We start from the raw sequence: 26,658 nt of genomic DNA, 5'->3' as shown, positions 1-26,658 counted from the left end.
ACTCACTCATTCATTCATTAAACGAGTATTGACTAGTTCTTCTACGTAAGACACTAGAGATAAAATAGTAAAGATGAAAGATTAAATTTCTTACAGTCCTGGAGTTCACATTGAGAGGAGGTAGCAGACAGATAAGACAATTGGATAACATGTATATATGGTTAAATATTTTCTGATTCTAAGGAGAAAAATCAAAGAGTAGAGGGAGATATAAGATATAAAGTCAGGTAGGGTTAAATTTTAGTCCAGGGAAAGCCTTACATGTCTGTTATTGTGGGATAAAGACTGAAAGAAGTGAGTCAGCTGTGGGTGTCAGTGGAAGGAAAAGAAAGTATAAAGGTTAGCAACGAGCAGACCTGATGTTTCTGAAGACTAGTTAGAGTGAATCATAAATATAGTAAACAAGTGGGTAGTTGTAAGCAAGGGAGAGTAATAGATGATAAGGTCAGCAAATGTAGTAGGAGTCCAAACCTTATAGAGTTGTGTGAAGGTTTATCTTAATTCCAAATGAGACTACGGGGTGCTGTGAAGAGTACTAAGCAAATGAGTGATAAAATCACAAGAGCTATGTAATCCACCATCTGAGGCACATAATCTGTCAGCTTTCTTTCTGCCATAGATCAGGGTGGACAAATTTACCAACTGGTACATGGTGGCAGAATAGTGTTTAAGTCATTAACCAATAGGCAGTTTGGAAATTTGACTCTTGGATATTCCACGAACCAACAACCATGTGACACAGGAATAGTCACTTTATTCTCAAATCTATTTGTTCATAAATGACTCTCTCTCTACCATTATCTCCCTTAAGTAGCCTTCTCATGCTATTCCTCGGTGAATAATATCAATCAAATTTTCCAATGGCCTACCTCTCTCATATAAATTTCTGCTAGTCCACTTACAAATATATATTTTATTTGGCCTATCTATTTTATTTGGCAGACACAAGACTGTCTGCCCCTCGATTGAGGGCATGAGCTATATTTAATAAGTTTTTGGCATTCTGTGAACTACTGTGGCAAGAAAATGACAGGCTCCCCTTCCTGGGTCCTTCAGAGGAAAACTACAGCTCCCCTTCCTGCTCCTCTCAGTTTGCTGATTGATTCCTGATTACACTTTGCTCGGTTACCTGCTTACTGATTGCTCTTTCTCCAATTCTGCTTACTGTTTTGTACATGCACAAGAGCTCCCCAGTGGAAAAATCCTAGAGACCCTTACCCCCTCTCGCTCTAAGTCTGTGTCAACCTGCCCAGTCCTTTGCTCCTTGTTTCTGTCTGTGCATGCGATGCCTTTATTTACTCAAGCCTATGGGACTAGGAAAGGGATAGAGTCCCCTGACCTGCACCTTCACGTTCTTTAGGGGCTTGGGAGGGGCTACTATTGTAATAAAAATTAAGAAAATGTGATGGGGATGGGCTGGAGAGATAGAGCAGCAGGTCGGGCGTTCGCCTTGGGTTCGATTCCTCCACCCCTCTTGGAGAGCCTGGTAAGCTACCAAGAGTATCTTGCCTACATGGCAGAGCCTGGCAAGCGCCCTGTGGCATATTCAGTATGCCAAAAACAGTAACAATAAGTGTCACAATGGAGACGTTACTGGTGCCCGCTCGAGCAAATCGATGAGCAATGGGATGACAGTGACAGTGACAGTGACAGTGATGGGGACTGGGAAACTGAAAATGACCCCCTAAGTTAAGCAAGAGAAGGGAGGGAGAAGAATTCCTTTCATGACCTCAGTTAACCGAGTTAAGGACCCACCAGTCCATCAGATTGATGGGAGCACACTGGGATTTATGGGAGTGCACGAGAGATGGTACCTGAAGGCCACACCAAAAATGGGCAAGGCATACTGACACTGTTTTTCTTTTGAGCACCTGAAGGCCATACCATATGGGAATGATGCACTGATTATTTTTCTTTTACTTATTACTTCTGTCTTCCCAACTTCACTGATGAGAATGTACATGGATTGTAGCCCACCTTTAGAGGATAAAGAGAGACCCTCTCAGCCTCAGCGAACAGGGTTCCAGGTCTCTTTCTCTTCTCACTTGGGGTCCTCAGTGCTGAGCTTCTAATAAACTCACCCTCCTAACCTGAGCTGTCTCTCTCTGTTCACTCATGGCTCACACCAGCACAACATTACATCTGAGCCTTCTACAGTGGAATAAACTCCCACCTTCTCAAGACCTCTGAGTATTTGCCTGATTCGTCCCAGTCTAAACGGGCTGCTTTTCTGCAACACTCCAACATGGTTTAGACACATAACTGATGATATGATCTCAAAAATTTCAATTCAGAAATAAGCATTCATCCTCACTTCAGGAAATTGAATCTTTATAATAAACGATTGAAAAATACTATAGTCAGGGAAGACATTTTTTTCTTTCAGTGACTATTTTTAACCTAAATAATTTATGTTGCATTATAGCATAATTTGATTATGGTTTTGATTATCCCTTGGAAGTTAACATTTTAACTTGGAAATCATAGAGTTCTTATAAATAAATTATATGCACATCTCAAATATTCTTGTTTTTAATTCATAACCATATAACAAATATTTTAGTCTATATAATCAGAACTGGAGCAATAGTATAGTAGGTAGGGCATTTGCCTTGCAGGTGGCTGACCTGGGTTAGATTTCTCCATCCCTCTTGGAGAGCCCAGCAAGCTACCGAGAGTATCCTGCCCTCACGAGAGAGCCTGGCAAGCTACCTGTGGTGCATTCGATATGCCAAAAACAGTAACAAGTCTCATAATGGAGATGTTACTGGTGCCCACTCAAGCAAATCGATGAACAACAGGATGACAGTGCTACAGTGTTACAATCAGAAAATTAAAAATGTAGACAGTAGTTTAGAGAAGGGCAGTTACTTTCAAGAGATCGGATCAAAATTAAGGAATTTACTTTGGTCATTCAAGGAAAACCTCTCTGAGGACTAACATTTGGGTGAAAATAGGATTCTTAGAAGAAGCTGCACATGTATGCATGCTTACGAACACACACAAACACACACACACATACATACACACATACACTAGCAGCATGAATGAATAGGCTAAGTTAAAGTTAATCCAGAATAAGCTGGATAGTTCTGAGGGGATAGGGAACATAGAGTGAGGTGGTCAGCATGTAAGGTTGGGAAGCCATTAATCAGTGAAGTAATTAGAGGATCTGCAGGATCTTTGGAAGGTCATGGTAAGACATTTTGATTATCATGGGAAATTTTAAATCCTGGAGCAATGTATTTGGGTTTATGTTAAATAAATGTCACTCTGTCTTGTGGTTTAAAGCAGTGGTTCTCCCTCTTTTCAATCTTGGTCCCCTTCTGACCTCGTTTCCTTCCTGTGACACGCTTGTCCTTCTGGTTGACCCCATTCAACCCCATTGCTCCTCACCTCATCTAAGAAATTTTCACCTGTGGTTCCCTTGGAAAATCCAGAGACTTCACTGGGGAATATATGTACCTCTAGTTGAGGAACTTTGGTGTACAGTATTCAGTGGATTATAGTTTTAAAAAATGCATCCTCTCTAATAATGATTGCAGAAATTGAACCTGAAGAATGTAGACTATCAGGAATTATTTAGTCATAAAAGACAAAAGTGTATTATATCTATTTAAATTTTAAAAAAAGAATTTATTATGAGGAATCAGTAACTCATGAAAATCAAGAACAGGAAGAAAATTAAGCCTCATAAATTGCAACAGGAAACAGAAAGCTATCTGGAAAGAAGATATTAATTTCTTTTCTATATATTCTCTTCCTATTCTCCTTTATTATTTCTTAAATTTTTTTTCTGCTTTGACAAAATGGCTAAGCAGGAGTTTTGTAGGGTTCTTATTTATTCACTTTTCAGTCTGAATGCATGAAAATGATATTTACGTATATATTATGGGAATCTAATGATAAAATTTTTGAAAGAGTTTAATTGGTTGTTCTATCTTGGGTTACTTGTCTATTTCTGGTCCAATTAGCAAGAAATATAATAAGCCAGAGAAGTGATGATGGAGTGACAGGTGTCTTAGGAGTTTACAGTTTACACTGAAGGGCATGTGTAGACCTGATGACTCAGTAGATTTTTGCTGCAGGTACAGTTGTAACATAAAGAAACAAATATTGTTGGCCACTGGTAGACATGAATGTTTGAAAATTCCAAAAACTGAAAATAGCCGGATTTTATAATCAGGCAACTTACTTAAGCAGATAAGCAACTTTTGATAACTATGTCTATGTGAGCATTATCGGAGCACACTGTAAAGCTTTCTTTGATGTCCATGTTTTGTGTGTGTGAGTGTGTGTGTGTGTATGTGTGTGTGTGTACAGATGAACACAAGAGTGATATTCAGATATACACATCCCATAAAATCCATTGCTAGGGACTGGAGAGTTAGTGCAGTGGGTAAGGTGCTTGCCTTGCATGTGGTCCACCTGGGTTTAATCCTTGGTACCACATATGGCCTGTCAAGCAACACTGAGAGTGATCCTTGAGCAAAAATCCAGGAGTAAGCCCTGAACCCCACTGGGTGATCACACACTGGTGCTCCATGAAAAAAAAATTAATCTTTTGATAAAGTATAAACTGGGAATCCCCAGTTGACAGAATTGAGATTGGTGTGTAATAATAAATAAGGGATCTGTAGATGTCAGTATGAAGATTATTTCATCATGAAAGTTAGCAAAGTGATGAAGTGAGGGGACTAGCCAGGTAGGCGTTTGAGTGAGAAACATTTTAGGCAGAGTAACCAGCTGGAACAAAACTCTAGGGTGGGATTAGAGCTGACTGATAGAGGAACACAAACGAAGCTGGAGTGGTTACAGTGGGTTGAATGAGGGGTGGGAAGAGCCTGGGGAAGCATATCAACATTGACCCCAGAACTGTCATGGATTGGCTTCAGAAATCTCATGGTTTGGGTTGTTCTTTCTTAGCAATGGATTTAAAATAGGAAAGAACATGATCTAAACCTAAATTTCTCTCTTATAAGCCTATCAAACATAAGTACTTTTGTGGCATTTGTATGTCAAAAAACACAAAAATGCCCACCCCCGTGAAAATACATTGGAAAATGTTCTTCCAGTTATCCCTGTGTTTTGGATAGAGAACTTTGTGCTGGTGCCAGATTGGTTGTGGGTGTGAATAAAAAGAAGGAAGGATGAGTGTTTTGGCCTCCAGCAACTGAAAGAGTGGAGATGCTATCAATTGAGATGGAAAAGGCTGTGGGTGGAGTAGTTTGACGACAAGAAAACTTTAGTTTGAATAAGATATTTCTGTGATGCTTATTAAAAATGTTAGGTCAGCTACATGATACAATTTCGAGATCTCGAAGTTTGGTAGCTGTTCACATATAATTGGGACTGACAAGCCATGGTCTTAAGAAGACCGTGACTCCATAGAAAGAAAACTCTAGACTGGCTGGGAGGCAGTCAGGGAGACCTGGAGAGGAGAGCAGAGATCCAGTGATAGAGATTGAAAGAAAGTGACCTGGGAGGTGGGTGGGAAGACAAATGCAATTCCTGTTTCAAAGTCAAGTGAATGTTGGTGTGGTGGAAGAGGGAGCTGTAGATGTGCTGCAGATGGGACAAGTAAGGCCAAGATTGGTGACTGACTACAAGATTTAGTCAGGTAGGTATCATTGGTCACCTTGAAGTGAGCAGTGGAGGGCAAGATTGAGCAGAGTGGATTTCAAAGTGGTGCAAGAGATGTGGAGACAATCCAGATGAATACAGTCATTTGTTCTGAGGTTTGGTTACTTCAGAGAAGTAACTAGCTGGGGAATTATCATCACATGGAAGCTTGTGTGACTTGAAATAAACACAGAAAGAGCAATCATTCTCTGTTGTCTTGGCTTCAGTGACAATGGTAAAGAGCAATCACGATCAGAAATTATAGTGTCTATTGTTCCTTATGTTCTGTTACTTTCCCGCCCCCCTCCCCCCGCTGATTAAAAAACATACCAAATCCTGATCAGAAGAAAACAGTATGAGGATTAGTATAGGCCTTGGGTTTGGATGTAGAGGGTTTAGACTCATCTTCACTGGAGGTGCTTTGAGAGAAAAGAGATGGTGTTTCTCAAAAGAACCTTAGGGAGTTATAGGAAGGTTGGTACATAGGAATGCAATTCCAGTAAACCCAAATGTGAAGTCATTTGTTCTATAACATATGAAACAAGTTTATCATAATAATAGAAGATACATCTGCAGGCAGCCAACTTGTTATTCATGTTTAAGTGATGGCAGAGACATACAATTAGATCACACTAAAATATTATTGCAGTAATGCCAACAAGATATAACCTCTTTTCTTATAAAGTTAGTATCCAGATCAGAAATTTAGGTCAGCATCCTTTTTTTATGCACATTACTGGGTATACGTGATTTATTTCTAATGAGAAATTAATAGTGAATAGAACAATTAAAGGAGCTGAAAAAGGTGACACTATAGTATCCTGTATACAGGCCTTTTATTTTTCTTCCAATTTAACATATAAAAATGAGTAGTCGGTTTTAGAACCTAAAATATTTACTTACTAAAACTATATTAATACTTTCATAAACTATACAGAGAGTCTCTTGCCCGCACACCTGGCTGTCTTACCCAGGGCCTCTCAGAGGGGATGGACTCCAGCTTCCCTACCCGCCCCGAGCAGAGCTCCCAGTGGCCGAAGACCACCGGAACCTAGCCACAGCCATGCTCAAGGCCCCTCTCCACACGTTCAGACAAGCCTCACACATGAGGGTATCAGCAGAGGAACCCAGGTGTGTGTAATCCCATCAACGGCCAACATCCAGAGACTTAAAAGCAATCTACCCAAAGCGGTATCTTATAACCTACTTCTCCCTCTGGGAGAAACTATCAAGCTACTGAGAGTTTCCTGCCCACATGGGACAGCCTTGCAAGCTTCCCATGGTGTATTCATATGCTAAAGCCAGTAACAAGCTGGATCTCATTCCCCTGACCCTGAAAGAGCCTTCAATGTGGCATCCTTGGGAAGGCCAGGTGGAGAGAGGCTTCTAAAATCTCAGGGATAGGACGAATGGAGAGGTTACTGAGCCCACTCGAGAAATCCATGATCAAGGATATTTTGTGATCATGATCATGAAACTATACAAAATATGAGACAAATGTGTACATTTATCGAATGTTGTCAGTCCTGCCAAATCCCTATAGAGGGATTCCCAGTATGACCTCATTCATCTGTGAGGACACAGAGCCATCCTTATTGAGATAAGGTCAACCCTTCACTTCTAGATGGTTTCCTTCTACAATGAATGTGCTTGTCCAATTGTCTGCTTCTTAGAACAGACATTACCTTCCACATCCACCAGCCACGAGAGAGGAGCTAAGTCCACATAGATTATTGATTCTACCTATTCTTCTGGGAGGGTTTCCTGGTGGTCCCCTGTGTAATCACAAAAGGGGGCAGTGGTGCTCTATCTCTCCTGCCACCCATGTTTGGTAGTCTCACGCTGCTTACCCCACCCCGGGGAGGTCCATGGCGATGGGCAGGCGAAGGAAGGAATAGAGCCAGGCTGGTTGGTCTCAGTTGCTGTTTATTCCAATCCCATCCCCATTCACTCCTCTCTCTCTCTCTGCTTCTCTCTCCCCCATGCTACTCTCCTTCTCCATCTCTCATCAATGTCCTTCTAACTCTCTCATCCCTTTTCTCCTCCTGGCTCTAGATATGGATGCTCCCAGCCCACTCTTATAGCCTAGTTAAATCCCCAAGCATGAGGGGTTGGGGCTTACACATAGGTGTGGTCACAATCAATAGGGTTCTTTCTCTCAGGGGATGCTGCTTCTAGGACATCTAGGGATGCGTTTCTCCTCTCCTTAGTCCAACAATCATTTAAACATACATCTCAATTATACTTCTTAATATTATTCATTTTGTATGGACATAGTAAGAGATACATTAAGCTTATAGAATTGCTCTCCTGGGTTCATCTTGATCTCAGATTACATTGCTCAGGACAAATTAGTCTTTTCTATCCCTAGCAGGGTCCTAGTCTCGTCGTTACTTTTGGATCATGACAGCATTTGTTCATGATCAAGCTCTTAACTTATAGTTAAGAATCATGGTGCTTTGGCCTGGCCCGTTTCGATGCCAGAGTAGCTCACAGCTTGCCGTGGATCCATTCAGTCCCTCGTCGGGAACCTGTTGTTGAGGTGCTAGAAACGAAGGGCAACTGAGGCTTAAGTCGAGGAAGCAGATGCCCAGAAGTGAATAATATTCAAAGCCGATTAAATCCCAAGTTACAAAAGCATAATATTAACTGTCTTCCTTTGTCCACACAAAAAGAACATTGTTTTAAACTAAATTATTCAAAAGACATAAGGAGAGGAGAATGGCAATATTTCACTCATACATATGAAATCATAGATTTCGGAGGAATCTGACCTTTCAAGTTAACAGAGTCTGATTAGGGGTAAAGGTGATAGACCAGTTGGGGAAGAAAGCATAGAGAGGAGTTTACAGATAAACACAGAGGGATGGAAGTGCCTCAGGAGCACTGTGATAACCTAAGCTTCCTGTGGCAAGGGGAACAGGACATACCACTGTTGCCCTAAAATGTTTAGAGCTACATTCTGATAAACACAGAGGAATGGAGGTGCTTCAGGAGTTCTGTGATGGGTATTGCCAGATAAACCTAAACTCTTTGTGGCAAGGGAGAACGGACAAACCAATGTTATCCTACAGTCCTCTTTCTTCATCATATCTGAAATCAGATGAGTTTCCAAAGCCTCTTACTTTTTTCACATCTGGCTGAAGCAGAGTCTTGAAAAACAAAGCCATGAACTGAACTATTCCCCAGAAGAAATCTGTTATCAAAGATCATCTCCTTAAAGACTTACTCCGGTGGTCCAACATTTATCCAATTGAGATGTAAACCATCTTGTCTCTGTTCGACACCCCGCCCCCAGCAGCTCAACCCTCTGACTTGCCTTGCATGTATGAAGTCATGGATTCCATCCCTGGTGCTGCAAACAAATACGTTAATAAAGTTCATATCCACATAATATAAATATTAATATATCATGGTTGGGATTTTTGAGGAAGTCCCTCTGTAGTAATGCTGAGTAATGAGGGATCTCACTCCATTTGCTCTTGTGTCCATTTCAGATACACTTTTGAAATGTTCTGTACCTTGGATTCTGAGTGTTTTGTTTGCTTGAACTCTTTCTTTTCTTCTTCTGACACTAAAAGCCATGTTGCAAGCTGTCTAACTGGGGCAGACTTTGTGTTATACATCATAAACACATGCTGAAAAACTACCTTTTAAATTCATGTTTAATCAACTTTTTAATGAAGTGGTTGAGAGGGGAAGGCTATACAGAGGTTTGCTTATCTTCTGAGTAAAAAGAGAGGAAACTCTCTCAGAAGGGGTTAAGTGGATTCCTGCTTAGAAGCTCATGTTGGATGAAATGACCACTTGAGTTTTCTTCCAGCCCGAAAGCAGGATGGGACTTAATGCCACAGTACAAATCAGCCGCTACCACAACTGGGCACCTGGTAAATGCCTTTTGATGATGGTGATTAACTAAAGGTCAAAGAATATCACTGCATCCTAATGCTAGTCATCACACCACATCAGCCTTTCCCCTAGTGCCTTTGAAAATACCACTTGAAAAGAGTATAAAAAAAAATATATGTGTGTTTTGTTTCGGCAGCAAATGCTCTCATTAGACATCTCAGGCTTGCTTGAGAAAAATAAAACAAATGTTAGGGTTTGAGTACTAGATTGTAGGTTTAAAAGAAAACTAAATGTAACCTTTTGTTATGTAAAATAATAAACTCTTAAGATAACCATAAAGTCTTTCTTTGGACACAAAGTATGTCTTTTTTGGTAGAAGTTTCTACAAAGAAGCATGTGATCTGGCCTCAAATCTTGAGGGGTGGGCAAAGAATGCCATAAAAATGTAGGCGTTAACATTGTTTAATTTCTAGTGAAAGATGTTTTTTTCTTTCAGCAGCTAAACTTGAGTTGTTTAGCCTCTTAAAAGAGGTGCCCATCACATTCTTTCAATATACTTACACTTTAAGAATGCTTCTTAAGACTGACACCCAAGGACCAGGAATATTGCCCCCATAGTTGGAAGCCTGTCTCATGAGCTGCAGGAGAAGGCAGCTGGAATAGAGAAGGGATCACTAAGTCCATGATGGTTGGAGGGATTGCTCGGGATGGGAGATGTGTGCTGAAAGTAGATAAAGGAGCAAACATGATAACCTCTCAGTATCTGTACTGCAAACCATAATGCCCAAAAAGAGAGAGAGAGAGAGAGAGAGAGAGAGAGAGAGAGAGAGAGAGAGAGAGAGAGAGAGAGAGTATGGGGGAAATTGTCTGCCATGGAGGCAGGGGGAAGGTTTGAAAGGTGGGGCATACTGGGGGCATTGGTGGCGAAGAATGTGTACTGGTGGTGGGATGGGTGTTTGATCATTGTATGGTTGAAACTCAAACATGAAAGCTTTGTAACTGTATCTCAGGTAATTAAATTTAAATAAATAAATAAATAAATAGATAAATAAATTAGAAAAAAGAGAATGCCTCTTAAAGAAAAGTATGTTTACCTGAGAGAGCATACTCAACCGTTTCCTCCGAAGTGTCAGAGCCCAGTATCATCCTTTGTTTCGGATTAGACATTTCCCTGAGGGTGAGGGCCTTTAGGTTCCTGCCTCTGGTGTATTGACTAGAGAATGTCCTAGTCAGAGACTCCCTGAAGACAGGAAATCAGATGTTTGTCTCTGTGATCCTTTCTCTGAGGCATGAACTTGCATCTTCCTGCTTTTTTGCTTATGCAGGTTGAGTGCCTTCCATGAGAGTCCATATAGAGGTGAGGGGTAAGTGCAATTAGCACAAAGTCTCACCAGTTTGGGTGACTGTAATGGTTAGACCATTCTTGTCTGGTTATTGTATTCACAAATCTTTGGTCCCTCCACATATAAATTTGTAGGGCCTATTTGCTTCTTAAAATTCCTGCCTTATACCCTATTTTGTTTAAGGGTCTTTCTGGGCCCTCTCATTATGATTCCTGCTTCTAACTTCATGTCCTGTGATGTCCTAAAATCTAGATGCTTTACATGAATGTTCAGGGTCTCATAAACCTTATCATTCTAGAGTCTGAAAGCTTCCCTACTGTCTCATAGGATTATTTTCTTTTATAAACCTTTTGGATTCCAGGTCTTTTTGGTCAAATCTTTGGAGATTTTTGCTAAAATAATGGGCTATTTTTCAGTTCTTCTTTATACAGATTTAAATTTTTGATTTAATTTTTAATTGAAGCATGGTGAAAGACACACAAAATTGTTCATGTTTGAGTTTCAGTCATATGATGTTCCAACACCCATCCCTTTCACCCTTTCACCATGTTTCCTATCACCAGTGTCCCCAGTTTTCCTCTTGCCCCTTGTACCCTACAGCCTACCTCTATGGCAGAAGCACTCTCTCTTTTTCTCTCTGATCTCTCTCTCTTTCTTTCTCATTTTCCTTTTAGGCCTGTAGTTTGCCATATTGTTACTGAAAGGGTACCATGCATTTCATTTTTCTCCTTCAGCACTCAGTTCTTGTCCAGAGTAATCATTTCCAACTATCATTATCATAGTGGTCCCTTTGCTGTCACACCACAGAGACTGATACACATCAAAAAGAACAAGAACAACAAGTATTGGTGTGGATGTGGAGAAAAAGGGACTCTATATCACTGCTGGTGGGAATGCCGATTGGGCCTGCCTTTCCAGAAAACAACATGGACATTCTCAAATAACTAGAAACTGAGTGTCCATAGGATCGAGCAAAACGGGTCCTGGGAATATGCCTTTGTGGTCCAAAAACACAGTGCAGAAGGGCCATTTGTACTTCTGTGTTCATTGCAGCACTATTCACAGCAGCCAGAATCTGTAAACAATACAAGTGCAGATAAAGAAACTATGGTACATCTACACAATGGAACACCATGCAGCTGTTAGGAAAAATGAAGACATGACGTTTGCTTGTACGTGGAAGGACATGGAAAGTATCATGTTGAGTAAAATGAATAGAGGGAGCAGGATAAACTTAAAATAATAGGACTCATTTGCAGGACGTGAAAAAAAATACTCAAAGATAGTAAAAACAAGGGCCAAGAGGACTGGTTCATAGTAGGAAACTTGCTACAAAAAGGGTTGGGGGTGCAATTAGGACAAAGAAGGAACTCCTATGGCAATGATAGTTTGAAATAGATGTAATAGGTACATGTTAATCTAAAGAAGTGAATTTCACACATTAAAGTTTGATAAATGCTTGTGTAAAACTAAAAATAAAAAGAAAGGGGCGCCACACCAGGGACTGCCAGTTGTGTAAAAATAAAAAGAAAGGCGCGGGCGGCGAGGCAAGGATGCCTCACCGCACCGAGCCAGGCACAGGGCCTAGGGCAGCAGCACTGTCTCTCCCGCCACCCAAGTTTGGTAGTCTCCGGCCGCTTCCCCCACCCCGGGGAGGTTGATGGTGATGATGTGGCAGGCGAAGGAAGGAACGGAGCCAAGATGGTTGGTCTCACTTGCAGTTTATTCCAATCTTATCTCCATTCTCCTCTGATTCTCCTCTTGCTTCTTTCTCCCCCATGCTACTTCATTCTCTCTCCCTCTGCATCTCCCGGCTCTCGGTCTCTCTCTCGATCTGTGGATCTGGCCCCCAACCCACTCTTACAGCCTAGTTAAATCTCCACAGCATGAGGGGGTTGGGGCATACACATAGGTGTGGTCAGCAATAGGGTAAGGTTCCTTTCCCTCAGGGGATGCTTCTCCTAGGACTTAATTCTCTTTCAGCAGGAGGATCCACCCAAGGGCGGAGTCCCATGAATGTGTTTCTCTTCTCCTCAGCCAGCAAACATATAAGAATTCATAATATTAATCATTTTGTATGGACACAATAAGAGATGCATTAAAGCTTATAGAATTGCTCTCCTGGGGCCATCTCAATTTCAGACTACAGTGCTCAGGCCAGAACAGTCTTTCCTATCCCTAGCAGGGTCCTAGTCTCATCATTACTTTTGGATCATGACAGCATTTGTCTATGATCAAGCTCTTAACTTATAGTTAAGAATTAGGCACTTTGGCCAGGCCCATCTCGATGCCAGGGTAGCACATAACTCACTGCTTGCCCTGGATCCTTCCAGTCCCTCGTCGGGACCCTGCTTTTGGGGTGCTAGGAACTGAGGGCAACTGAGGCTTAAGTGGAGAAAGCAGATGCCCAGGAGGGAATAATATTCGAGGCCAATTAAGTCCCAAGTTATAAAAACATAATATTGTCTTCTTGTGTCTATACAAAAAAGACATAGCTTTAAAGTAAATTATTCAAAAGGCATAAAGAGGAGAGAAAGGCAATGTTATAATATTCAGTGTCCTAGGAAGTTCTGACCTTAACAATTAGCATAGTTTGATTAGAGGAAGAGCAGATAAACTGGTAGAAGTGGTTACAGATAAACAAAGGAATGGGAGTGACTCGGGAGCACTTTGATGGGTGTGACTGATAAACCTAAGCTCCTAGTGGCAAGGGGGAAAGGACAAACCAATGATATCCAACAAATGCTGATTTAGTTTACTGTGGTTTGGAATGTGAGGTCTGGAGATACAATACCTGGGACTGATATACCAGATTCCCAAATGCAATCTGTGTCGTGTCAGAGATAGACAAAAGACAGTTTGTCTAAATCTGATCCACTACCTGTTTTTATGTAAAGTAACTTGTTGCCCGGAATGGTCGGTATGTTGTTGGAAACCAAAATTATTTTTGTGACACATAAAAGGACTGGAGCGATAGCACAGTGGGTAGGGTGTTTGACTTGCACGTGGCCGACCCGGGTTTGATTCCTCCATCCCTCTCAGAGAGCCCGGCAAGCTTCCGAGAGTATCCCAGCCCGCATGGCAGAGCCTGGCAAGCTCCCCATGGCATATTCCATATGCTGAAAACAGTGAAAACAGATCTCTCAGTGGAGACATTACTGGTGCCCACTCGAGCAAATCGATGAATAACGGGACTACAGTGCTACAGTGCATGATAATTAAGTGAAATTCAAATTTCTGCTTCTATATGCAAAGTTTTATCAGAATCTAGCCAGATTCATTTGTTTCTCCTCTAGTTTCTCTGCCAGAATGATATAGTTGCGACTGAGCTTCAGTGGTCAGCCAAGTTAAAAATATTTTCGCCTGGCCCTTTAAATACTCATTTTTACTCCCCTAAAGCTAGATGATCTTAGTTGAATTACTTCAATTCTCTGACTCAGCTTTCTGAGCTATGAAGTAGAAACAATAAACGAGTGTCTACATCAGAGAATAAAGAGATAGCTGAGTGTGATGGTTTTAAGTCTAGAGTATGATGCCAAATCCTCTTGAGTTTAATCTTGATGATCTGCCATTGATTAGCATTTGCCTAGATGTGCTAGTTCTCTTTGCTTAGTCCCTTCGCTTGGCAAATGAAAAAAAATTAGTACCAGTTCCCCTTCATAGGATTCATGGTAACCCACTGGAGTCAGTGTAGGTGAAGTGTAGGTGAAGGTCAACGATTGTCTGTTTCCACTGCTATATTTTGTTGGTAATGTGACATTTTCAGTAGCTCATAGATTGGTTTTAAGAATGAAAACCATGTGAAGTTTAGAGTATCTCGCTCAATAAATACTAGGTGTTATTGCTGTTGCTATTAATTATGTACATTTTATCTATAGTATGCCAGTTTATGATTTTCGTATTGACAGAGTATTGAAATGGTATCAATATAAATGGGAGGAAAGGGGAAGTAAATGCTTTTCATGTTAATATTAAAGTCCTGTTTAAAATTTTCTGATGATACTAACCTTAACTAAAGTAAGAAGTGATTGCATCATATAAACAGGTGATAGCAATTTATCAAAAGTGTGAAGTTTATGTAATTGGAAACTCTGCAAGGGTTGTGTTGAAAGGCTTTATTAAATTTTTGGCTTTTATCCTAAAAATACAGCACTTTCATTTACTTAAAAGTTGATTGGTAATTTGTTATAAATTCAAAATTACTAGCATTCAAGTAGATTTAGTTTTCTCTTTTATATACTCTAATACATCACCAAAAGTTGACATTTGGTGAGTTTACATTTTAATTTGCATTTGCAAAACAGAGTAAAAGAGCAATAACACTATCACATGGTTCATTTCTTTTCTGTCTGAATCTTAAAAAAGTGCATGGTAGAAATAGCACTTATTAAAAAAATGAGTTGCTTTGATTATTAAGAAGAGATTTGGTTTTGTTTAAACATTGGGCTTAGTGGTAGGTGAATTAATATTAGAAGTTGTTTGAAGTTAACTTTCGTCCAGTGAGAGTTACAAATCAGGAAATGTTTCTAAGAAAAGTTGGGATATGGATGTTTGTGTGTGTCAATTTTTTTTTTTTCAGACAATATTTCCCATATTCTCTCTCTCTCCTTTTGGGCGTTATGGCTTGCAATGCAGATACCAAGAGGTTATTGTGTTTGGTCTTTTACCTACTTTTTATTTATTTATTTATTTAAAAAAATTTATTTATTTTTAATTAGAGAATCACCGTGAGGGTACAGTTACAGATTTATACACTTTTGTGCTTATACTTCCCTCATACAAAGTTTGGAACCCATCCCTTCACCAGTGCCCATTCTCCACCACCCGTAAACCCAGTGTCCCTCCCACCCTCCCCAATCCCATCTCCCCCCCACCCCACCCTGCCACTGTGGCAAGGCATTCCCTTCTGTTTTCTCTCTCTAATTAGCTGTTGTGGTTTGCAATAAAGGTGTTGAGTGGCCGCTGTGCTCAGTCTCTAGCCCTCATTCAGCCCGCAACTCCCTTCCCCCACATGGCCTTCGACTACAATGTAGTTGGTGATCGCTTCTCTGAGTTGACCTTTCCCCGGAACGTGAGGCCAGCCTCGAAGCCATGGAGTCAACCTCCTGGTACTTATTTCTACAGTTCTTGAGTGTTAGTCTCCCACTCTGTTATTCTATATACCATAGATGAGTGCAATCTTTCTATGTCTGTCTCTCTCTTTCTGACTCATTTCACTCAGCATGAAACTTTTCATGCCCATCCACTTGACTACAAAATTCTTGTGTGTCAATATTTTTATGTATAAATATTCTAAAGTAGTACCTTAAGTTTTATTTAAATATCCTTTGATAGGGACTGGAGCAATAATACAGCAGTAAGAGCATTTGCCTTGCCCACGACTGACCCAGGTCCCACCCTTGGCATTCCATATGGTCTCCCAAACACTGGCAGGAGTAATTTCTGAGTGCAGAGCCAGGAGTAACCCCTGAGCATTGCTGGGTGTGATCCAAAAATAAAAATAATAAATAAAAATAAAAATAAATAAATATCCTTTGACAATTTAATGTTTGCATCTAATGCCTCCCAGATTAATTTAGACAATTTCTAATATTCAACAAATGCTAGAGCAATTCAATACCTACCTCCTCAAGAGAGGAGTAAAAAGTGACTTTTCCTTAGATTGTTCACTTTTGCAATTCTACCTTAACTTAGTATGTAATATACTACATTATGTATAGTATATAATATACTATATTAACTTACACTATATTTATATCACTGTCACTGTCATCCCATTGCTCATCGATTTGTTCGAGCAGGCACCAGTAACGTCTCTCATTGAGAGACTTATTGTTACTGTTTTTGGCATATCCAATATGCATGGGTACCTTGCCAGGCTCTGCTACTCGGGCTCGATACTCTCGGTAGCTTGCCAGGCTCTCCAAGAGGGTTGGAGGAATCGAACTCGGGTTGGCCATGTGAAAGGCAAATGCCCAACCGCTATGCTATTGCTCCAGTCTATGATATTTATATATATATATAATACAACTATAATGTATACTAAGTACATTATAGTTATATATAATATACTATATTAACTTAGTATATATATACTTAGTATATTACTACTTTAAAATATGCTACTTTAAAATATACTACAATAATTAATTTTTCTTGGCGGGAAGAAGAACAAATATTTTGGTTTGCTCCAAATAGTACTGTGTCAGGATTCATCATCCAATTTTTAGGATGGTTCTTGTTTACTTTAATTTTGGAAATTTATATTAACTGTAAGCTGTTGAAATTTGCATACTACCAAGCTCCTATGCCCAGTAAAAATCATAAATCAGAATCTTCCGTTCAGTTCCAGTTGACACACTCTCTGCAATGTCTAGTCTGTGTAGTCTTTATTGCCCTCTACTGTATCACTCTAGATTTGCTCATCATATTATCTCAACAACTCATAGAAAACACATTTGGTTAAATTAAATTCAGTTACATGGCTCTTGCATTATAAGATTCTGGGGAGCACAATTGCACCATTGCCCCCAGGGATGGTGCAATGCACAAGTTGCTTGGCCGCACATGGAAACTACATCAACACAGAAGAATTCAACTTGAATGCGTGTTTACTCTGTATAGGTGTTTAGTTAGTTTAACAATTTACAAATGAACATATTTGTACCTAAAGACCCAGGATTTTGTTTCCTCACTGGCTGTAATTATAACCATACACGTTTTCATACATGTTTTATTCTAGAGAATCCAATAGTTATATTTCAACTACAAGCAGCACTTGGAAATATAAAGATTTGAACTGTATAACTTACAGAAGTTTACAGTATTTAACTCATTAAGAGACTTCAGTGAGAATGTAAGTAGCTTCACCATATTTCTGCTGCCATGTTTTTCAGTTGTGTAGTTAGCTAGGTGTGTAGGCGGGTGCTGTAGGAGTTGTGATAGTTTATTACAAACATTTTGCTACTTTTTGACTTCATATTTTTCACAATTGTAGTAGCAGTGCCTTAAATTTCTGGAATGTTGTGTTACTCCCACAGTGCTTCTCAAAGAACTGATTGCTTTCTTTTCATTAGTCCTTAAGCTCTAAGTGATAAACCAATGAGAAGTGTTGGGAAGATGATGAAGTAAGTGAAGAAATGCTCAGAGATCAATTGCCTTTGTTTGTATTATGGGCCAATATGCAAAACCGTGCACTGCTCCAGAGGTTATCTTGAATTCTCTGTATTGTGTAATAGTCGTCACATTATCTTCTAGAATATAAACCTAGTATAGTTATTTCACTTTTAGTGCCCTTTTCTCATTTCCTTTTTGTATAGGCCTGATAGAAGATTTACTTTAATTGAAAAAGTATTTATGAAATATGAAAAGTGTTAGGAGCATAAGAATACCTTTGGGCTGGAGCAGTAGCACAGCGGGTAGGGCGTTTGCCTTGCACACAGCCAACCCAGGTTCGATTCACAGCATCCCATATGGTCCCCTGAGCACCACTGGGATAATTCCTGAGTGCAGAGCCAGGAGTGACCCCTGTGCATCACCAGGTGTGACCCAAAAACCAAGAAAAAAAAATACCTTTTTTTTTTCTCCTTAAGGTTTACTTTTTGAGGGGGAGTTCTACTTTTGTACTTTGAGAAACTGATAGATATCTTGTCAATAATAAATTGTGGAAATATTTCAGTCCCAGATCACTGAATCATTGAATGATAGCATTGCTTAAATTCCCTCCCCTTTCCAATATATTGAAACAGGCTCGATCCTGAATGGATTCTTGAGTACCATCTGCAAAATTTGCTCATAAAACTCCAGATGGTTGTGCTGTGATAGTTATTTTTTAAATGGTTCTGGCGGTCATTTGGAAAACCCCATGTCCTGTGTTCCAGCCTTATCTCCTTGTCCTGTGCATGTAGTTCTAATCTGTGCCTCCATGAGCTTGTCTCTCAGTGTTCCAATGGCCTGCTAGCCAGTCACTGCTCTTCAGTCACCCCTCTCTTTTTGCTGGCTTGTGCTGTTCCTTTGGGACCTCGTGCCAGGCTGTTATCACTCCGGGAACCCCTGAGGGGGGAGGGTGAGAACCCTCCCCGCCCCAAGGGACCCAGCCCTGGCAGCCAACCTCCACTACCCAACTGCCGCTACGCCCCAGGCCGCTTTCCGAATGTTCTGGCAGAGCCTCACTCATGAATGAAATTCCATGGAACCCAGTTAATGCAGAACTTTGTGACCTTGGACTCTGTACTCAACGGACCCAGAAGCAGAGATCCTCTGCCTGCTATCCCCCAATCTCCAGTGACCTGGGGATCACACCCATAAGCCAATCCCTGCCACACCCTGCCTCCTTATTGGCCACCCTCCAGATCTCAACAGCTGCTCCTCCTAGAGGGGAGTATAAAATGAGGCCCCATAGCCATGCCACCAGACCTCGGCCAGGCTACTTTCACTCGGGGTGGATGAGAACCCTCCCCACCCAAGGGACCCAGCCCCAGCAGCTGACCTCTACAACCAACCACCGCCACACTCCAGGCTGCTTTCTGGACCACATGGCCGCTTTGTGGCCATGCAACACATGTGTAGGAAGGCACTTCCTACACATATTCCATAATTACCACACCATATTTGATGGAGTTCAGACAGTAGGCAACAAATTGTAGAGAGTAATATATATATATATATATATGTATGCATATATATAGCTCCTATCTATCTATCTATCTATCTATCTATCTATCTATCTATCTGTCTGTCTGTCTGTCTGTCTATCTATCTATCTATCTCTCGAAGAGCCCGGCAAGCTGCTGAGAATATTGCTCCCGCATAGGCAGAGCCTGGCAAGCTAACTGTGGTGTATTCGATATGCCAAAAACAGTAACAATAGGTCTCATTTCCTTGACAATAAAAGAGCCTCCAATCGTTGGGTAAGTCTCCAGAGGCTGCTAAAATCTCAGGGCTGGGAGGAATAGAGAACGTTGCTGGTACCTGCTGGAGTAAGTTGACAAACAACGGATGACAGTGGTACAGTGGTACAGTGCTGTTCCTTAGCCCTTTGGCTTTCCTTGATTCTCGGGCCACGCAATTGTGGGTGAAGATTATTGCTTTTCTGCCATCCACCCAGGAAAGGGTCCATGAGAAGAAGGAGAACTTAGAAAAAAGAATCCTGTTCTTCCAGGCAGGAATGTAGGGAAACACAGAAGAAGTTCCTTAGCCCTTGCCCCCTTTTTTTTTTATTGGTAAGAAAAGAATATTTTATTATTTATTGTTTATCTTTTCTAGAGTTTATTTACACTGAAATCCTAATTGCCATAATACTCACATGATAAAACATTTTATTAAATATTTTATACAAATAGTTGAGCTCTTGTAGTTTTTATTTTTATTTTTTTTATTTATTTATTTTTAATTAGTGAATCACCATGAGGGTACAGTTACAGATTTATACATTTTTGTGCTCATGTTTCCCCCATACAAAGTTTGAGAACCCATCCCTTCACCAGTGCCCATTCTCCACCACCGGTACACCCAACATCCCTCCTACCCTCCCCAATCCCATCTCCTCCCACCCCACCCTGCCCTTTTGTTCTCTCTCTCTCATTAGGTGTTGTGGTTTGCAATAGAGGTGTTGAGTGGCCACTGTGTTCAGTCTCTAGTCCACATTCAGCCCGCATCACCCTTCCCCCACATGGTCTCTAACTGCATTATACTTGGTGATCCCTTCTCTGAGTTGCCCTCTCCCCAGAATGTGAGGCCAGCTTCCAAGCCTTGGAGTCAACCTCCTGGTGCTTATTTCTACTATTCTTCTATTCTTGGGTGTTAGTCTCCTACTCTGTTATTCTATATTCCACAGATGAGTGCAATCTTTCTATGTCTGTCTTTATCTTTCTGACTCATTTCACTTAACATGATACTTTCCATGCTGATCCACTTATATGCAAAATTCATGACCTCCTTTTTTCTAACAGCTGCATAGTATTCCATTGTATAGATGTACCAAAGTTTCTTCAACTAGTCATCTGTTCTAGGGCACTCAGTTTTTTTCCAGATTCTGGCTATTGTAAACAGTGTTCTTGCCCCCTGTTTTTAAGAGGCATAACCAGCAGTACTGAGGGGCTACTCCTGGTGCTGTCCTCAAGACTTATTCCTGGTCCTACAAGAGGAACTGGGTGCCTTCTGCTAGCCAAGCATGTGCTCCAGTCCACTGAGCTATGTTTCTAACGCCTTCATTTTATTTATTGGGTTTTGTGCCACAGCTGGCTGTACTCAGAGCTTCCTCTTGACTGTGATCATGGATCACTCCCCGTGGAGCTCAGGGGACCCTGTGCAGTGTCAGGGATTGAACCCCTGCTGGCTACATGCGAGGCAAACACTTGACCTGCTGTACTCTCTCTCTAGCCAATACAACATAACATGTTGGTCTTATTTCTTGGACAAAGTAATGGGCAAGCTACACAGTGAGTGTTTAGATTACCTGTGTGATACACATGCCATGCTCACAGCAAAGATGTATGGTGCAGTACACCAATTCATGCTTTCAGAATGGGAAATGTACTGCTTTTTTTGTGTAAACCACTGTCTATCTAAATTTGTTTCATTGCCTAAGAAGCTTCCTGACTCTGAGTTTGCTTATAGAAGAGCAAGCAATCTAAGACTAACTTGTTTATGTTTCAATGAGGTACATAGATTAAATTATTTCATGCAATTACATAGATTAAATCATTTGATGTACTTAAAGAAATATAGACCAATATAGTATAGTATAAAACTAAGAAAGGGAATGATTAGATAATTAAATTAAAGGGATAGTTATTTTTTAAGTGCTTATTTGTTTTCAGTGACTGAAATGAATTGGCATCTCTGATTCTTACATAATCATCTCCATCATAAAGATAGTTTACTGGTAAATGTGGATTAAGATGTTGTCAAAAATAAGAAGGATGAAGTAGATAAGTAGCTCTTCTTTTCCAGAATATTTTTAATTTTGAATTTGTTTTTAAATAGAATTTTTTTAAATTTCAAAATTTCATAGGGTGTTCATCCTAAGAAACACACAAAAATATATTTAAACAGGATTAGGTCTCAGAGTCCTCATTCAACTGTTGGCTCCTGTGTTCTTCATAAGACCTTTATTATTTTTTATTTGAATAACCATGATCTGTAATACTGTTAATTATAGGGTTTTATTACATAGCAGTCCAGGTACGACCTTTAAAGTTAATAACAGGATAGCGAATGGTCTTGGAAAACCAAAGAATAGGGATTATTTACATTATTTTCTGGTACCTCTTTAGTTCCACTTTGTCTTTTCAAACAAGGAGATTTTCAGAAATTTACATTAAGGACATCCTTCAGTAGCAAGACATGAGACTTAAGGTAACCAGATACCAAGATTTTTGAATTTTGATGTGTCCATAAACACAAATGAAACTTTTTTTATAAGGCACTATTGTATAGTTATTCAATAAACTATTTTGATAGTAAGAATATTTGTTATGCTCCCTTCAAAATGATAACAGAACTTAAAATTGAGGAAAATAATAAAGTACATTTGGGCAAGAGAACTAGGAGGAATAGCTTATACACCCAACTGGCTTTTGAGAAAAATGTATAAATCCTCTTCTACAAATAACTTTTTATATCTGTAATGTTAGCATTGTAACCTGTTTTCACTTTGAAAAAATACATCTAAAATGTAAGTGATCTATTCATAGTTTGTTTTCTCGTAAGTTGAGATCCGTGTCTGAATTGTAATCAATAATACCATCAGGGTTTATTTTATTTTATAGTATTTTATTCCTAATATTCTTGCATGTAAATTGTTGCTACGTTAAATAATTAAAAACGGTCAAATTATTGACTTCCCTTAAAGTGCATCATAGTTCTCTAGTGGGAAAAAGTAGAAAATCTCTGCAAGAACAGATTAAGTAGTATTAACATCCCTCATGGCCTTCCTAGACAAGTTTAATTTAGAGGATGCTGAGTAATCTGGACTATGGAGGCTTGTTCTATGAGCATGGGCTGAGTCCCAGATGGTCTACAGAGGAAGAGGTTGCAGGAATTAACCTCTGTTTCATCTCCAGTTGTCCAGCCAAGCAATGTCTTTAATAGTGAGTTGATACAATGTAGAGATGGTATAGGATACTGAAAAGAATAGTCAGAAACCAGATTAAATGAGACTCATGTCCTGCCTGTAGCCTCTGAAAGATAATGACACTGAGAAAGTTGCATAAATTTTATAAGCAGCATTTTTCTTCATTTTTGATAGTAGTTAAAATACCTGATTCTCAGACTTCTCACATGGTTTTCTATGTGTAATTCCTTATGTATGACAGTCAATTAAAAATAATTTTCCTATTAAATTAGCATACTGTTATCCATAGAGATATTCTGAAAATGGACATTCAGTTTATCAGCTGCTCATATATCTAAGTAGCGAAGTACTGAAGCACATATTCTAAGAAGCTCTTGGCAGTACTCAGATGGCCAATTTTGGTTCCGGAGATTGAACCAGGGTTGACCACATGCTAGACTGAGTGTCTTCCCACTCTACTATCTCTCTGATCCCATCTCTCCATTTACCTGTTGAATTTGTTTTGTTCACCCATTCTGGTTTCTCCTTTAGAGTGGATCTTCTGTTGTAGATTTCTAAGATTCTTTCAGATGAGCTGGGGACCTTGTTACCACGAAACTGGCTCTTTCTTAAATAGGTCCTGGGATTTTCTATGTAGACTTAACATGCAAAAACCACAGATGTCTAGAAAGTTGTCGTTTATTGTACAGTGTGAATAGGGAGGTTAGGTCTTTGCCCAGTTTCCCAGTCTTTCTCTCTTAAACACATGTCTGAGGTCACTCATCCTGTCCTTTTGCTGTCCCCTCCAGTGTACAAAGATCAGATCCCTTTCCCTTACCATACTCCATCCAGTGCTCCAAGTCAGGGGTCTGGGACTGCAGCCCTGTAGCCTGTGTCCCCTTGCGTAGGTTTGCAGCCATCACTCCAGTCCATGGGCTCCCTCTCAGACATGGAGCCCCACAGCCCTTTGTTCCTTGGCTCTTTGTTGTTGTTGTGTTGTTGTTCTCAGGTCACCAAGAACCGCTGCTTTCCTGCCTTATAACTTGACACAGGTCAGGGTCAAAGAGAGAACTGCCATCTCTCCATCTCAGCCCAAGCATGGCGTCAAAGGAGAGGAAGTTACCTGACCCCCTCTGCCTTTTAGAGATTCTTACTTCCCTACTCTAGGTTCTAACCTTGGCTATTTCCATTTTCTATCTGACTGCCACTCCTTCCTATTGGTGAGATTGCAAGTGACAAAATGTTTTAACAGGATTACCGGGAGCCTTACTTTTACCTCCCTCAACCAATACAGGCTTTAACAAGTGTCATGATAGGAAGTGTGTATGCCAGTCAGGAGCAAAATGGGTCTTGATGGATATGGATTCCTTAATGTTTACTGGGTGGGACTTTCAGCAGCTATGGATACAAAATGATATTTCCAGTTTATGAAACTGCACAGTCAAAAGTCATTGAAAAGCTATTTGGCAATGTTCTACTTTCCTTAGCCAACTGACTCCTACTGGAAAACATGGCAGCAATGGCTAGTTTTGTCCACTAGACACATTCAAGTGTGGGCAAAGCATGTCGGGTCCTCTCACTGCTGTGGAGACTCTGAGCTGTCAATGAGAAGGGAAAGCTTCATAATGTTCCTGGGAGACAGAGCCATTTGGTTGCCCGGTCCAAAGATACACCGTCATGCGCCTATGTTCATATCTCTTCCCAATATGTTCAGACAATCTCTCTGCTTATGTTCCCTTCCTCAGTTTGTTTTGCTGTCAGCTGTAACTTGAGCCCTCAATTTTTTTTACTCTCATTTTTATAGTAACAGCCTCCTTGGCTTTTTGATTCTAGTCTTGAACCTTGATTTGGTTTCTCTTGCTGTAACAAATGAGCAAATGACAGAGTTATTGGAGACAACACAAATGTATTGTCTTAGAGTTTCCAGCACTCATCTCACCAGGCTGAAATTAGGGGATGAGCAAGGCTGTATTTCTTCTGCTCTGTGGTCCTTAGGGTGAGTGTGTTTATTTTAATTTTTTTCCTTTTCCAGAGGCCATTCATTTTCCTTAACCTCTTTTCTTTCCATTCAAAACCATCAATATGGGTTTTTCTATATTGTTTACTACTATTTTACTGTGCTTGTATATTCTCCTGATTCTTCTTATCTGCCACCTTTCAGGATTCTTGTGATTAATTGGGCCTGTCCAGTTCCAGGATAATTTCCCCATCTGTAGATACTTATGCACAACTGCAAAGTCCTTTATTCTGTGAAATGTAATAGTCATAGTTCTGGGGACTAGAACACAGACATCTTTGGGGATCATCACTGTGCTTACTGTATGCCTACGGTCCTTTTTACCTCATCTTCACAAGGACTGCTGGTTAAAAGTCTGGACTTTTAATTCTAACTTGATCAAAGACTATTTGAATGATGCTGTTTAAGTACTGAATATCTGCTGTTGTTGTTGTTGTTGTTGTTTTTAGTCTGTGAATTAGATGCTCCTTTACTTAATAGTGCATAAAATAAGAGCCTGTGAGAGAGCCGAAAGGGCTGGAGTACATCCCTTGCATACACAGAACCCCAAATGTGATTCATGCTATCCCTGGGCCTCTGGGACCTCTGGTACTGGCCACAGAGTATAGCTTAGGCATCAGGCCATGTACTGTAGAAAGCAATCCCTGAAGTCCCAAGTGCCACTGGAGAGAAATGCATCCCCACTCCCACTAAAAAAAGAGTGAATAGAATAGTGTATGTAATCAACAAATCAGCTGTTTCTAAAATTGCTCTGCATCATGCACCATCACCATCATCATGATTGTCAGTATCCTTATCCCTCTCTACATCTTCATGCTTTTTTAACATAAGAATTACAGCTCATACATAATTGTTTATTTTTGGTGTGGAAGACAGAGCCTCAAGACAAATGTCCAACTCAACAAATGTATTGGGGTTCACTTAATACTGGTGTATTGATGTATTGATGAAATTAATTAACTGAAAGAAAACCATGCACTTCTTTTGGACTTTGTTGAAGCCACCATTTATACACTTCAAAGGACTTTTGCCTCAAACTCCTTTAATTGCCTTCAATTTATGTTCTCTTTAGTTAGTGCCATTGAGTTGCTCTCCATAGTTCAAATTGGTTTACTTTTAGCAACTCCTGCATAGATGAATTCGCTCAGTTTTGACCTTCCAGATTTCTAAACTGTTTCAAGAATTAAAGCATTGAATGGAGAATGCTAAAAAAGGGTCAGTTCCTGCCTGAATTTTCTAGATGTGTTTAATTTTCTGAAGGAAAAAAAAAGATGTGGTATTGTGGTATTTTCCTGATTCTCTTACCATACCCAGTGGTGCTCAGAAGCTACTCCCAGCTCTGTGCTCAGTGGTCACTCCCAGCGGTGGCCAGGATCAAACCAAAGACAGCTTCAGACAGATCAGTACCTTAATGCCTGAACAAGCTCTCTAGCTCTCAACAATTTCTTTTGACACTGTGCTGTTTTTATTTTTTTGGTAATATTTCAATTACATATGTAGTGACATGAATGTTTGCTTATTAATTGGACTGAACTGTAGAAAATGAGCTTATTTTGTTTGTTGATATTTTTATCTTTTTTTGTTTGATATTTTTAATGTTTCTCATTTTTTATATTCCACATTTACATTCTTATTTAATTTAGAGCGTGAAATGAGACTTTCATCTTGTATTTTATCACCTAGGAAGAAATTAAATTTCTATATTTCTAGCTATAGTACTACAGTTAAATTGTTGTTATAATTATTATATGTTGATGATATCTTAGTTGGCA

At 40.0% G+C, this 26,658-nt stretch overlaps 1 protein-coding gene and 1 pseudogene across 3 annotated transcripts in view; one reads left to right on the top strand and one right to left on the bottom strand.

Annotated features, from left to right (window-relative positions):
• OXR1 (oxidation resistance 1) overlaps positions 1–26,658 on the top strand; it is a 431,839-nt gene that overhangs the window by 167,372 nt on the left and 237,809 nt on the right. The gene's annotated exons all lie outside the window — the stretch shown is intronic.
• LOC101546797 (selenoprotein K-like) lies at positions 7,304–8,891 on the bottom strand (annotated as a pseudogene).

This window comes from Sorex araneus, chromosome 2, assembly GCF_027595985.1.
Source record: "Sorex araneus isolate mSorAra2 chromosome 2, mSorAra2.pri, whole genome shotgun sequence".
In the NCBI taxonomy this organism is placed as follows: domain Eukaryota; kingdom Metazoa; phylum Chordata; class Mammalia; order Eulipotyphla; family Soricidae; genus Sorex; species Sorex araneus.
Note: the sequence above shows the minus strand (reverse complement) of the source record. Positions and strands in the feature narration are given on the sequence as shown.